Raw genomic sequence first — 14,771 nt, 5'->3', positions numbered from 1 at the left:
AGTAACTTTGTGTCAATTAGTTACTGCCGCTTGTCCATTGGGGACGCATTGTTGTTTGCTTGTGTGGTTTATTGTTGGTCTCTTGATGTGGTTGATGAGACACATTTGGGTGTCTGGACCTCAGTTTCTTGTTGGGCCAGAAGAGAGGTGGCCTGAAAACCCTGATGGCTCTAGGAGAATCTTACCGGATGACCCTGAAGTCAAGATGAGCTTGATGCTGAATGCTGTGCAGGCTGAAGAGAAGACGGATGCAGTCACCTGCTTGATTAATCACTTCTCTTCCTTGATCCGTCTGAAGAAGAGTGTTGGTTGGATCCTTAAGCTTAGGAGCCTGCTACTGTGCTTCAGTCAGAAGAGGAAGCAGTTGAGTGTGACTTTTGCTAAAGGTGGCTTGGATAAGGACCAACAGGAGAGGAAGATAGCAAAAGAGATGCAGAGTATCAAGGTTCAGACTGTTGGTGAGCCTCTTTCAATTGAGGAATTCAGAAAGGCTGAGATTGAGATTGTAAGGTTTTGTCAGAAAAGGAGATTTCCAGAAGAATTCAACAGCTTGCAAAAGGGAGAAAATGTGAAAAGGACTAGCCACATTTACAAGCTTAACCCAGTACTGGAAGCTAGCCTGCAGCAAAGATACTGGATCCCTGGGGCTAGTTTGGCTATAAGGAAGACCCTGTCAAAGTGTATTGTCTGTCGGCGACTGCATGCAGCTCCAGGGCAACAGCAGATGGCGGATTTACCTCAGGACAGAGTTTCTCCAGATGAACCTCCTTTCACTCGTGTTGGAGTGGATTACTTCGGACCTTTCGAAGTTAAGCGGGGAAGGAGTATATTGAAAAGGTATGGAGTTCTCTTCACGTGTCTTTCTATAAGAGCAATACACATCGAAGTAGCATCGTTGTTGGACACAGATTCCTTTGTTAATGCTCTTCGACGTTTTATAGCAAGACGTGGACAAATATTGGAATTGCGCTCAAACAATGGAACCAACTTTGTTGGTGCTGAGCGTGAATTACGGGAGGCAATGGAGGGTTGGAATCTTGCTCAAAACAACAACACCCTCCTTCAGAAAGGAATTAAGTGGGTTTTCAATCCCCCCACAGGATCACATCATGGAGGAGTTTGGGAGAGGTTGATAAGATCTGTGAGGAAGGTCTTGAATTCCACCCTGAAGGTGCAGAACCTTGATGAGGAAGGTCTTTATACAGTTCTTTGTGAAGCAGAAGCTATCATAAACAGCCGTCGCATTACCAAGGCATCCAATGATCCCAATGATTTGGAACCACTAACCCCTAACCATCTCTTGCTGCTTAAAAGCAAGACATCTTTGCCAATGGGACAGTTCCAAAAGGAAGACATCTATGCTCGTCGCAGATGGAAACAAGTTCAGTATATAACTGACTTGTTTTGGAAACGCTTCTCCGGGAACCATCACCTTATCGTGGTGGACAGGTTTGTGTGTCCCTATGAACCTGAGGGCTGTGTTGTCTGGAGCTGTGTGCTCCTGGTAGGGTCTCCCAAGGCAAAGTGGTCTCAGGTGAGGGGCCAGACAAAGAATGGTTCAAAAACCCCCATGAAAAAACGAGGTAGAGATGGAGTGACCCTGCCCGTAGGAAGCCCAGATGGAGGGCTCGTCAGCGAGCGTCTGGTGGCCAGGTTTGCCATGGAGCCCGGCCGGGCACAGCCCGAAAAAGCTACATGGCATCCATCTCTCCAACCCATGGGCCCACCACCTGTGGGAGGAACCGCTGGGGTCGGGTGCGCTGCCACATGGGTGGCAGTGAAGGTCAGGGGCCTCGATGGACCAGACCCGGGCAGCAGACGCTGGCTCTGGGGAAGTGGAACGTCACCTCTCTGTGGGGGAAGGAGCCAGAACTTGTGCGGGAGGTGGAGCGCTACCGGTTAGATCTGGTGGGGCTTACTTCTACGCACAGTCTCGGTTCTGGAACCATACTCCTGGATAGGGGTTGGACTCTTTTCTTCTCCGGAGTTGCCCAGGGTGTGAGGCGCCGGGCGGGTGTGGGGATACTCACAAGCCCCGGGCTGAGCGCCGCTACGTTGGAGTTTACCTCGGTGGACGAGAGGGTCACCTCCCTACGCCTGTGGGTTGTGGGGGGGAAAACTCTGACTGTTGTTTGTGCATATGCACCAAACAAGAGTTCGGAGTATTCAGCCTTCTTGGAGACCTTGAATGGAGTCCTGCATGGGGCTCCAGTGGGGGACTCCATAGTCCTGCTGGGGGACTTCAACGCGCACGTAGGCAATGATGGAGACACATGGAGAGGCGTGATTGAGAGGAACGGCCTCCCTGATCTAAACCAGAGTGGTTGTTTGTTGTTGGACTTCTGTGCTAGTCATGGATTGTCTATAACGAACACCATGTTCGAACATAGGGATGCTCATAAGTGTACTTGGTACCACAGCACCCTAGGCTAAAGGTCAATGATCGATTTTATAATCGTTTCATCTGATCTGAGGCCGCATGTTTTGGACACTCGGGTGAAGAGAGGGGCAGAGCTGTCAACCGATCACCATCTGGTGGTGAGTTGGGTCAGGGGGTGGGGGAAGACTCTGGACAGACCTGGTAAGCCCAAACGGGTAGTGCGGGTAAATTGGGAACGTCTGGAGGAGGCCCCTGTCCGACAGACTTTCAACTCACACCTCCGGCGGAGCTTTTCGTGCATCCCTGTGGAGGCTGGGGGCATTGAACCCGAGTGGACAATGTTCAAAGTTTCCATTGCTGAAGCTGCGGCGAGGAGCTGTGGTCTCAGGGTCTTAGGTGCCTCAAGGGGCGGTAACCCACGAACACCGTGGTGGACACCGGTGGTCAGGGAAGCCGTCCGACTGAAGGAGTCTTTCCGGGATATGTTATCCCAGAGGACTCCGGAGGCAGTTGCAAGGTACCGAAGGGCCCGAAAGGAGTGGCAGACCGGGGTGGTGGTCCCCCTTTTCAAAAAGGGGGACCAGAGGGTGTGTGCCAATTACAGGGGTATCACACTTCTCAGCCTCCCCGGTAAAGTCTACTCCAAGGTGCTGGAAAGGAGGGTTCGGCCGATAGTCGAACCTCAGATTGAAGAGGAACAATGCAGATTCCGTCCTGGTCGTGGAACAACAGACCAGATCTTCACTCTCGCAAGGATCCTGGAGGGAGCCTGGGAGTATGCCCTTGGTCGTGGAACAATGGACCAGATCTTTACTCTCGCAAGGATCGTGGAGGGAGCCCAACCGGTCTACGTGTGTTTCGTGGATTTGGAGAAGGCGTATGACCAGGTCCCCCGGGAGATACTGTGGGAGGTGCTGCGGGAGTATGGGGTGAGGGGGTCTCTTCTCAGGGCCATCCAATCTCTGTACGACCAAAGCGAGAGCTGTGTCCAGGTTCTCGGCAGTAAGTTGGACTCGTTTCAGGTGAGGGTTGGCCTCCGCCAGGGCTGCGCTTTGTCACCAATCCTGTTTGTAATATTTATGGACAGGATATCGAGGCGTAGTCGGGGTGGAGAGGGGTTGCAGTTCGGTGGGCTGGGGATCTCATCGCTGCTTTTTGCGGATGATGTGGTCCTGATGGCATCATCGGCCTGTGACCTTCAGCACTCACTGGATCGGTTCGCAGCCGAGTGTGAAGCAGCTGGGATGAGGATCAGCACCTCTAAATCTGAGGCCATGGTTCTCAGCAGGAAACCGATGGAGTGCCTTCTCCAAGTAGGGAAAGAGTCCTTACCCCAAGTGAAGGAGTTCAAATACCTTGGTGTCTTGTTCGCGAGTGGGGGGACAATGGAGCGGGAGATTGGTCGGAGAATCGGCGCAGCGGGGGCGGTATTACATTCAATTTATCGCACCATTGTGATGATGATGTTGTTTATGGTCTCATTTATGTTGTTTGTTGATTATTGTGTTGTGCACTGATATGGCAGGTGGTGGGCGTTTTCATCGCGGTTTGAGCGGAAGTGATAATCTATTTGTTTGCTTCCCTGTGCACCTGGGATTTTTGGGCATTGACAGAGAGGGGGTGAGCCTGGGAGCGAACACTTTCTGTTGACCGCATCATGTAATATGCTGCATTAACGCAGTTATTCTACTCACCAGGTAACAATTAAATTTGGTAACTGCAGTGCTAAGTGTATTTTACGTGTGGAAGAAGAAGAATAAAAATCACTGCAATAAAATCTTGAGTGCGTCACAGTGTGTATCTCTCAGTGTTTAGCCCCTCGCGGCGGCAATATTTTGGACTGCTTACAGCCGCAACACTATGACTTTTTAAATATACTATAATATGAATTTTTTCGACATACTAAACTATGACTTTTTTCGTCATACTATACTCTGGCTTTTTAATACTTTCTGCGACATGCTATAACTTGGTTTTTGCTTTTTTCATCACTTTTTTCAACATACTATACTATGCCTTTATCAATTTTTGCGACATACTATAGTATGGCTTTTTTCGTCATACTATACTATGACTTTTTTCAACTTACTATACTCTGGCTTTTTAATACTTTTTTGCGACATACTATACTATAACTTGTTTTTTGCTTTTTTCATCACTTTTTTCGACATACTATACTATGCCTTTATTTATAAATTTTTGCGACATACTATAGTATGGCTTTTTTTGTCAAACTATACTATGACTTTTTTCAACTTACCATACTCTGGCTTTTTAATACTTTTTTGCGACATACTATACTATAACTTGTTTTTTGCTTTTTTCATCACTTTTTTCAATATACTATACTATGGCTTTTTTCAACATACTATATTATGCCTTTATTTATCAATTTTAGCGACATACTACACTATGACTTTTTAAACATACTATAATGAGTTTTTTCAACATACTATACTATGCCTTTTTCTATCACTTTTTCTGACATACTGAGCTATGCCTTTATTTATCAATTTTAGTGGCATACTACATGGCTTTTTGTCATTTTTCAACATACTATACAATGGCTTTATTCATCACTTTTTTGACATAGTATACTATAACTTCTTTTCGAAATACTATACTATGGCTTTATTCAAAACATTTTTGACATACTATACTATGGCTTTTTGTCATTTTTTTCAACATACTATACTATGGCTTTTTTCATCACGTTTTTTGACATACTATACTATGCCTTTATTTATAAATTTTTTCGACATACTATGCCTTCATTTATCCCTTATTCTGCAACAACTACATCTCAACAACAAAACTGGCTGCATTCATACAATTCTTGAAAACAATGTTATCACATAATTTGTGGTCTGACCAGGGTCGAGGGGTGTGGATGGAGCAGGCCACCTGGCAGCTGATTGTAGGACTTGGTTTGGGCACAAACAGGGCAGGCAGCCACTTACTCCCTCACGGAGGCCCACAGAGTAGGCCACCAGAACTGCTAATGGATGACAAATACAGTTCTCTTGACCCCAGGATGGCAGGACAAAGTGTTAGCATGAGCCCAGTGGAAGACTTGGGATCTAAGCACAGGAGGAACAAACAGGTGGTTTGGCAGACAGCCGACCGGGACAGGTAAGTCTGCAGTTGCCTGTTTTACCCTATCCTCCACCTCCCACGAGACAGCTCGCAAATCACACGCACCGGGAGAATGGTCTCTTAAGAACTGGGAGTAGAGTCAGGGTCAAACAGACGGGACGAAGCATCTGTTTCAAATTCTTAGATCCAGGATGGTAAGACAGTGTGAAGTTAAACCGTTTAAAAAAAACAGAGCCCACAAGTTTTTGTGGTCAGTCCAGACCAAGAACAGTTGCTTCCCCCTCTCAAACATGTATATCCATTCCTCCAGGGCCACTTTGATCGCCAGTAAATCACGATTGCCAACATCATAATTTCACATTAAATTAACATCAGAGGGAAGGTGCTGGGACAGAATGGCTCCTAGACCGACATCGGAAGTGTACACCTCCACCACGAACTGTTGGCAGGGATCAGGTAAGACAAGATCTGGAGCTGTCACAAATCATCTTTTAATTGTTGAAAGGTGGAGTAACCCTGGGGAGCTAGCGAACACCAATAAACGTTGGCTCCCCTCTCTTCTCTCTTTCCATCTGTGTGCATTTATGTCCTAGAAAGCTTTGGGGAGCTTATTCCCCGAAGTCCTTATGTTTTCTCGCCCCGCAGTTTTCCTTGGATTAGGGTGGTACCTAAATCGTGGTTGCAGCTGTTGCCGTGGTCCAGCTCGACGCTCTGCTATGCCCTGCAGTGCCCTGCTACGCCCTGCAGTACCCCTCTATGCCCTGCAGTTGAAATACTTATTTTCGTAACAATCAAGGTGGAGGACACGCAAACAAATCTATCTAACATTCAGTGTAAGAGTAAAAAAATGACATAACATTATTTATAAGTTAATTTGATTCACAGCTGCTACAAATAGTGTTTTGACTTCGACAACCCAACTGCATTTTATCGCAAACTTGCGACTAGTTAACTTTCTAAAGCAGGCACAATTGCTTGTTTGCTAAGAGTCGGGTCGGGACTCCAACATTAACACAATGACAACATTGTATTCAGAATATAAAATATTTTTTACAGGACTTTTTAATGTCCATCCATCCATCCATCCATGTCCGCTTATCCGGGGTCGGATAACCTTCATGACCATAGGTGAGGGCAGGAACGAAAACTGACTGGTAGATTGAGAGCTTTGCCTTCTGGCTCAGCTCTCTTTTCATCACAATGGTGCGATAAATTGAATGTAATACCACCCCCGCTGCGCTGATTCTCCAACCAATCTCCTGCTCCATTGTCCCCTTACTCGCGAACAAGAGCCAAAGGTATTTGAACTCCTTCACTTGGGGTAAGGACTCATTCCCTACCTGGAGTAGGCACTCCATCGGTTTCCTGCTGAGAACCATGGCCTCAGATTTAGAGGTGCTGATGCTCATCCCAACCGCTGCGAACCGATCCAGTGAGTGCTAAAGGTCACAGGCCGATGATGCCATCAGGACCACATCATCTGCAAAGAGCAGCGATGAGATCCCCAGCCCACCGAACTGCAACCCCTCCCCACCCTGACTACGCCTCAATATCCTGACCATAAATATTACAAACAGGATTGGTGACAAGGCGCAGCCCTGGCGGAGGCCAACCCTGGACCCGGACGCAGCTCTCGCTTTGGTCATTGAGAGATTGGATGGCCCTGAGAAGGGACCCCCTCACCCCATACTCCCCCAGCACCTCCCACAATATCTCCCAGGGGACCCGGTCATACGCTTTCTCCAGATCCACAAAGCACATGTAGACCGGAAGGGCATACTCCCAGGCTCCCTCCAGGATCCTTGCGAGAGTGAAGATCTGGTCTGTTGTTCCACGACCAGGACAGAATCTGCATTGTAAATCTTCAACCTGAGGTTTGACTATCGGCTGAACCCTCCTTTCCAGCACCTTGGAGTAGACTTTACCAGGGAGGCTGAGAAGTGTGATACCCCTGTAATTGGCACACACCCTCTGGTCCCCCTTTCTGAACAGGGGAACACCACCCGGTTGCCACTCCTTTGGCACTGTCCCAGACTTCCACGCAATGTTGAAGAAGCGTGTCAACCAAGACAGCCCCTCCACACCCAAAGCTTTCAGCATTTCTGGACAGATCTCATCAATCCCCGGGGCATTGCCACTGTGGAGTTGTTTGACTACCTCAGCGACTTCCCCCAGGGAAATTGACGACAATCCCCCATCATCCTCCAGCTCTGCCTCTAACGTAGAGGGCGTATTAGTCGGATTTAGGAGTTCCTCAAAGTGCTCATTCCACCGCCCTATTACGTCCTCAGTTGAGGTCAACAACGTCCCATCCTTACTGTACACAGCTCGGATGGTTCCCCGCTTCCCCCTCTTGAGGTGGCGAACGGTGTTCCAGAAGCACCTTGGTGCCGACCGAAAGTCCTTCTCCATGTCTTCTCCGAACTTCTCCCACATCCTCTGCTTTGCCTCTTTCACGGCAGAGGCTGCAGCCCTTCGGGCCCTTCGGTACCTTGCAACTGCCTCCGGAGTCCTCTGGGATAACATATTCCGGAAAGACTCCTTTTTCAGTCAGACAGCTTCCCTGACCACCGGTGTCCGCCACGGTGTTCGTGGGTTACCGCCCCCTGAGGCACCTAAGACCCTGAGACCACAGCTCCCCGTTGCAGCTTCAGCAATGGAAACTTTGAACATTGTCCATCGAGTTAAATGCCCCCAGCCTCCACAGGGATGCACGAAAAGCTCTGCTGGAGGTGTGAGTTGAAAGTCTGTTGGACAGGGGCCTCCTCCAGACGTTCCCAATTCACCCGCACTACCCATTTTGGTTTACCAGGTCTGTCCAGAGTCTTCCCCCACCCCCTGACCCAACTCACCACCAGATGGTGATCGGTTGATAGCTCTGTCCCTTTCTTCACCCGAGTGTCCAAAATATACGGCCTCAGATCAGATGAAACGATTATAAAATCGATCATTGACCTTCGGCCTAGGGTGCTCTGGTACCAAGTACACTTATGGTGTTCGTTATAGACAATCCATGACTAGTGTGACCTATGTGAGATGTCTCTTGTATCACTCGGAGCCAGTCGGGTTGGTAACAGCCAGTTTATTCAACCTCTGCCTGCATTTACAATGGAAGACAACAGTGTGTGAATGCTCATCTCAAAGGACAACAGCTAGCATGCTCTGTCTCGCTGGAAATCCTCCATTGCTGTGAGGAATTTCCCACCTCTATAACCTCATTTCCTCTGTACAAAACTTTGACACTTACTTTAGCAAAGCAATATACATCAATAACAAATGTAATTGAAATAAATAAACAAAATTCAAGCTGTTCTCTTGCAAATTAAATTAAGGAGTCAATATATAAACAAAATTACGATATGGCTTCTTCATACTGGACTGTTACCTTTTTTATATCCTTTTCAGTATTTTAACAGTTAATAATAATTATGTGCTGGACTTTTCCCACAGTATAAAACAGTAAATGTCTCAGTACAAAACATTTCACCACTGACTACAGCAACATACAACATACTGCCACGTACCTGCATTTGCAATGGAAGACAACAGTGTGTGAATGCTCATCTCAAAGGACAAGAGCTAGCATGCTCTGTCTGGAAAGACAGCACATGTAGGTGCTAGTTAGCATGCAGAAAATATTCTTCAAGTAGTAAAACATGAATAAAACTAAAATACAACCATTGCCAAATTAACTTCAGACAATTATTATATCTAACCAAACAAACTGGGTCAACTTTTAAGTGCTTTTCAAGTAGTTAACGCTATATTGTCCACAAGCATTCACAGCCATGTTACTTTGTTGGAAATCTTCCGTTGCTGTGAGGAATTTCCCATAATGCTGCGCTACAACTACTCGAAGCAGGTACGGCTTTTAACAGTAGATGGCGTAGTTGTGCCAATTCAGTAGAATTTAACCTGAACCCATTCAACTATGTTACACTAGCACAGAAGTCCAACAAAAAACAACCACGCCAGGGGCTTGTGAGTATCTATCTATCTCTTCCTCGGTCACTTTTTAATGTGTGATTGTGTAAAGGTGTTCACGAGATACCAACCTTTCGTGAACTTGTGAATTTCGCCAGCCGTCTTCTCTCGTTTTGATGGAGACAGATGCTGTGTGCACGGGGGGAGGGGCTGTGTGTGTATCTGTGTGTGTGTGTGTGTGTGTGTGTGTGTGTGTGTGTGAGTGAGAGAGACGTGTGAGCGACAGAGAGACAGGGAAAGGAAATGCAGCTAAACGAATACGCTGCTTATTTTAAATAGAGTTAAAAAAAAAAAAAATAATAATGAAACACAATATGTGGCGGCCGGTGTTGATTGTATGGCGCACCGCCACAAATTAGTCTATGTGTGGGAAACACTGAACTACTACAACAAGTATTTCTAGTCATAGTTCCATTATCTTTATTACTATACTTGCCACTGTTCATCACACCCCCAACCGGCACCGTCATACATCGCCTACCAAGAGCTTGGTTTCTCCTAAAAGGAAGTTTTCCTCACCACTTGAGGTTTCTGCCTAAAAGGAAGTTTTTCCTCGCCACTGTCGCATTAAATGCTTGCGCTTGGGGGAATTATTGGAATTGTTGGGCTTTGTAAATTATAGAGTGTGGTCTATATTCGATCTGTAAAGGGTCTTGAGATAAATCTTGTTATGATTTGATAGTATAAATAAAATTGAATTGAATTGCTTAACAAGCCAGGGAAATCCGAGAACAAGGGAGTGTTAGGGAGAGTTGACAATATAAAATTCAATAGTTTCAGTGTGTTGGTCAGGAAAGCTAAGAGTCACAGGGGTGGTGTGGTGGCTAGAGTAGGAAGAGGCAGTGAATCCAGGCACAGATCCCTGGCGAGGACGGTAGCAGAGATTAGCATCCGCCCCTGAATCCATAATCACCACCTAAACAGAGGAAGAACATGGAGAGGAGAGAGTTACTGTAGAAACAGGGTGAGAGGGACAGTTAGAAACAGAAGTTTTGCTCACCAGGACCCTCACTTTCATGGGCAAGCCTCCCCTTTTACCGCACACCAGTTGATGAAGTGACCCAGCTGAGCACAGTAGATGCATCTTCCTTCTCTAATTCTCCTCAAACTCTCGTCTGGGCATAACCGGGCTCTTCCCAGTTGCATCGGCTCCCCACCCGACGATGCCGTACGTGAAGCATTCACCAGCATAGAGGGCGGTGGTGAAGAGTGCCTCCATACCAAATGGCAAACAGGGTAATCCAAAAACAGGCATAGGTCAAAACACGGGAATTCATATATTGAAAAAAGTAATAACAAAGTCAAAGTATTGTATGTCGAAAAATTACATTGAAAAGTCGTAGTATTAATGTCGAAAAAAGTCATAGTATAATATGTCAAAAAAGTGATATAAAAGTCAGACTAAAGTATGTTGAAAAAAGACAAAAAAGTCATAGTATGGTATGTCCAAAAGTGATAAAAAAGTCATGGCATAGTATGTTGAAAAAAGTCATAAAAAGTAATTTAAAGGCCATCGTACAGTATGTCATGTCAAAAAAGGCATAAAAAAGTCATATTACAGTATATCAAAACAAAGTGATAATAAAGTAATAGTATTGTTTGTAAAAATAAAATCACATGAATGTCATGGAAATGGCCAGCCCGGACTGTGAATCGTACCTGGATCAGAGTGCACCGTGACTACTTGTGGGTTACCTGTTAGTGCAGTGCTAACCACTGGGCCACTATGCCACCAATAAATTATGTCCAAAAAGCCATTCAAAAGTCATAGTATGGTATGTCAAAAAAATCATTAAAAAGTCAGTTTGTATGTCGAAAATAGTCATAATATAGTATGTGAAAAAAAGTCATAGAATAGTATGTCAAAAATGGTCATAGTATGTCGAAAGGTGATAAAATGACATGGTATTGTATTGTATGTCGAAAAATAGACATAAAAAGTCATAAAAAAGCATAGTATAATATATAAAATAAGTCATAGTATAGTATGTTAAAAAAGTGTTTCAAAATGCATCGTATTGCATGTGAAAGAAGTCATAGTATAGTATGTCGAAATAGGTGATAAAGTCATAGTCTTGTATTTCAAAATAAAACGTCATGAAAAGGGCCTGTCCGGACTGGGAATTGTACCTGGGTCAGAGTCCGCAGTGATTACTTGCTGGTTGCCTGTTGGCGGAGTGCTAACCACTGGTTTAAAGAGTGGTCAAAAAGTGGTTTGTTTGGCTGAACATGCAATAGGTGGTGCCCTACACTGTCTAAAGGATATTTACACCAGGCGCTGCAAGAAAAAGGCTAGAAGAATCATCAAAGATCCAAACCACCCGGTTAACAGCCTTTTCTACCTGTTGAGGTAGGGCAGAAGGTACAGGATACACCAAGCCAGCACTAAGATGCTAAGGAAAAGCCACTACCTTCAGGCCACTACGATCCTAAATGGAATTGTACCTCGTACAATTTCATGTGACAAGTAAAATCAATTGGTTCATTGTTGATTGATTGATTGATTGATTGATTGACTTATTGATTGGTTGATGAAGATACAAATGTTGTTCATTAGGTGTTCTAACTCGCTAAGGCCAAGGCAAGGAGGGAGAAAAGTTGCCATAACAGCTACATAGCGTCTGTAACCAGTGGTGAAGGGCAGTGAAGGAGACTGCTGGAGACAATGTTCACACCTCCAGTTGTGCTCCAGATGGAGGCTGGGGCCCAGCTGACAGCGCATCAGCACAGGGGCCTGCGTAAAGTCGAACAACTAATTTTGCTGAAAATGCAGCCCATCCCCCCTCCAACACCTGTCATCACCCAGAACACAGGTTTATAATGCAGAACTGCTGAGAAACACGCCGAAAAGACTATGCAAGTCTCTGCTAAACCCAATAAACATGTAGTGGGTTATGTTCTCTTGGCCTTATCATGCATTGTTCACACCAACACACACAGTTATACAAAAAACAATATAGAGTGCTTACAAAGTAAATCAACTGTACAAACATGCATGTCTGACCAAAAACAGCTCTCTAATATATAATATCTGTGATGGTAATTTTATTAAAAGTGGCAAATTATATATTGTGTGACCAGTGAAGTTCATTTAATATTGTATGTGGCGTTTTTTTTTTGAGGGGTGCAAATGTTTCACCGAAACAAGTTCCTTTCCGAGACTATTTAGCAGAGCCACCGTTGCTGCGTTCGGAGCTTAGCGCCGCCCAAGACGATTGTGATTGGTTTAAAGAAATGCAAAACAACCCAGAGCATTTTTTTGTCCTATCCAGGAGTGTATGTGTGGAGGGGCCTGACCTTCCTCCACAGGGCTGCGGAGATATAGAGCTGGCAATGCTAGACTACATGTAGCCTAACTAAAGGGATCCTGACCAATTTTGAAATTTGGTTTCGTCACACTCACTTTGCCTGATTAATTGCTCTCAAATTGTGACCCAACTGGTGACAAGAATAGAGAACAGTAGTGCACCCTGTGCTGTGCAATATTATTGAGACTGTCTCTCCAGGAGACACGCATCACCTAACACTCGCTCTCTCTCACTCACAGGCTCCCCTCTCTCTCCCTTTTCAGACCCCTCTGTCTGTCTCCGTCATTATCACGTTGGAAAGTTCTCTCTCTCTTTCTCTCCTTTTCTCTCTCCACCACTTACATGTAAGCCTCCCCGTGTTGCAGTAGCAATGCAAGTCAAAAGTAAGTCAAGTGAATATTATTGTAATGCATATAGTCAACACTGTGTAAGGAAGACTGGCAAAAAAGCATTTCATTGCATGGTGTAAGTTGTCTTTACTGTGCATATGATAATAAGCCTCTTGAATCTTGAAAAATGACTGATTTAGGCTTTCAAACTACAAGTAAGTTCTGTATTCACGGGCAAAACCAATCAGATTACACACACACCACACACACACACACACACACACACACACACACACACACACACACACACACACACACACTCTCTCTCTCTCTCTCTCTCTCTCTCTCTCTCTCTCTCTCTCTATGAGGAGTGATTACAGACACGTGTACCTTGTTTCTTCTAAAAGTACAAGTGCATATACGTACATGTGCATGTGCTTGAGATTTGTGTGATGCCATAACCCCAGTGCACATTCATAAATGGTAATGATTCTTCGAATGTCACACACAAACACACATATGCATGTGAGAATAAATGTTTCAGCTGGACTGTTATAGAGCAGAGAGAAAGACTGTAAGGAGCAAATTACACTGCGGTCATTCAATGTTTTCCTCCAGATATAAAAGACTAGCTTGTTGGTAAAGTCTTCATTCATATAATGACATTTACTGTAAATGCATTTTTTTTTGCAATTTATTTGCTATGAATCTGTTAGCATAATGCTATTAGTCTCGCATAACCATCCCTATCTCCTTAGCACCGTGGAATAAGGTCTGGCTACACCACAGATACATTCTGGGATAGGAGAAAAGAAGGTGTGGGTTGTTTGCATTTCTTTAAGCCAATCACAATTACTTTGGCCGCAAAAGAAAACGCCACATACAATCATAAATGAAGTTAACTGTTCACACAATACAGTAACGTGGGCTATTTAAATTAGCTGATACATGGTTAAACCTCATTGTCTCCAGTGTATCTCCGTGTGTACTTCGTCCACAGCAATCCCACCAATCGGCCCCAAAACGTCCCAGTTAGAGAGGAAATGCTGTAAACATATTCTTTGTAAATCTTTACAACCCCCTGAAGGAATCAAACGATCCAATGCATTATTGTACGATCCAATGTTTTCAAAAACATGCCATTTTCAGCGTGTAGCTGAGTAGTTTGTTGTTTCCCGAAGGGAACGTAGTTTGAGAACGGCAACCCACAGAGAGCGGAGGTGATGGGACATGTCATGCAATTATCCCTGAAATGTACCGATGTTGGTCCGAACTAAGTTCTAAAATACTTCATGAATCACTGTTATAGTTAAAAGTTAAGTGTCTTAAAATTAGAACTTATTAAATTAGAACGTATTTTATTATTTACACTTCATCCTAGAAGCATCGGCTATTCAACTTCTTTTATGAATTCCCCCCAAGCAGAAGACTGTGGTCATGTTGGGAAGTTTTGTGTTTGAAGAAAAGTCAGTGTTGGAGACATGTGTGAAGTAGACAATGAGCTCAGTATTGACAGTGAACCTGTGACTTGTTCTATTTTAGTGTCTCTGTGTGATGCATGAACTGAATATTTGAGGCAGACTCCACTAGCCTGGATTCCAGCTCCTATGTCCCAGAAAGCAGCCTGCTGCCTCTGGCTTGGCAGCTGGATAAATAACGGCAACATGGAGACAG

This window comes from Sander lucioperca, chromosome 23, assembly GCF_008315115.2.
Source record: "Sander lucioperca isolate FBNREF2018 chromosome 23, SLUC_FBN_1.2, whole genome shotgun sequence".
Classification (NCBI taxonomy): Eukaryota; Metazoa; Chordata; class Actinopteri; order Perciformes; family Percidae; genus Sander; species Sander lucioperca.
Note: the sequence above shows the minus strand (reverse complement) of the source record.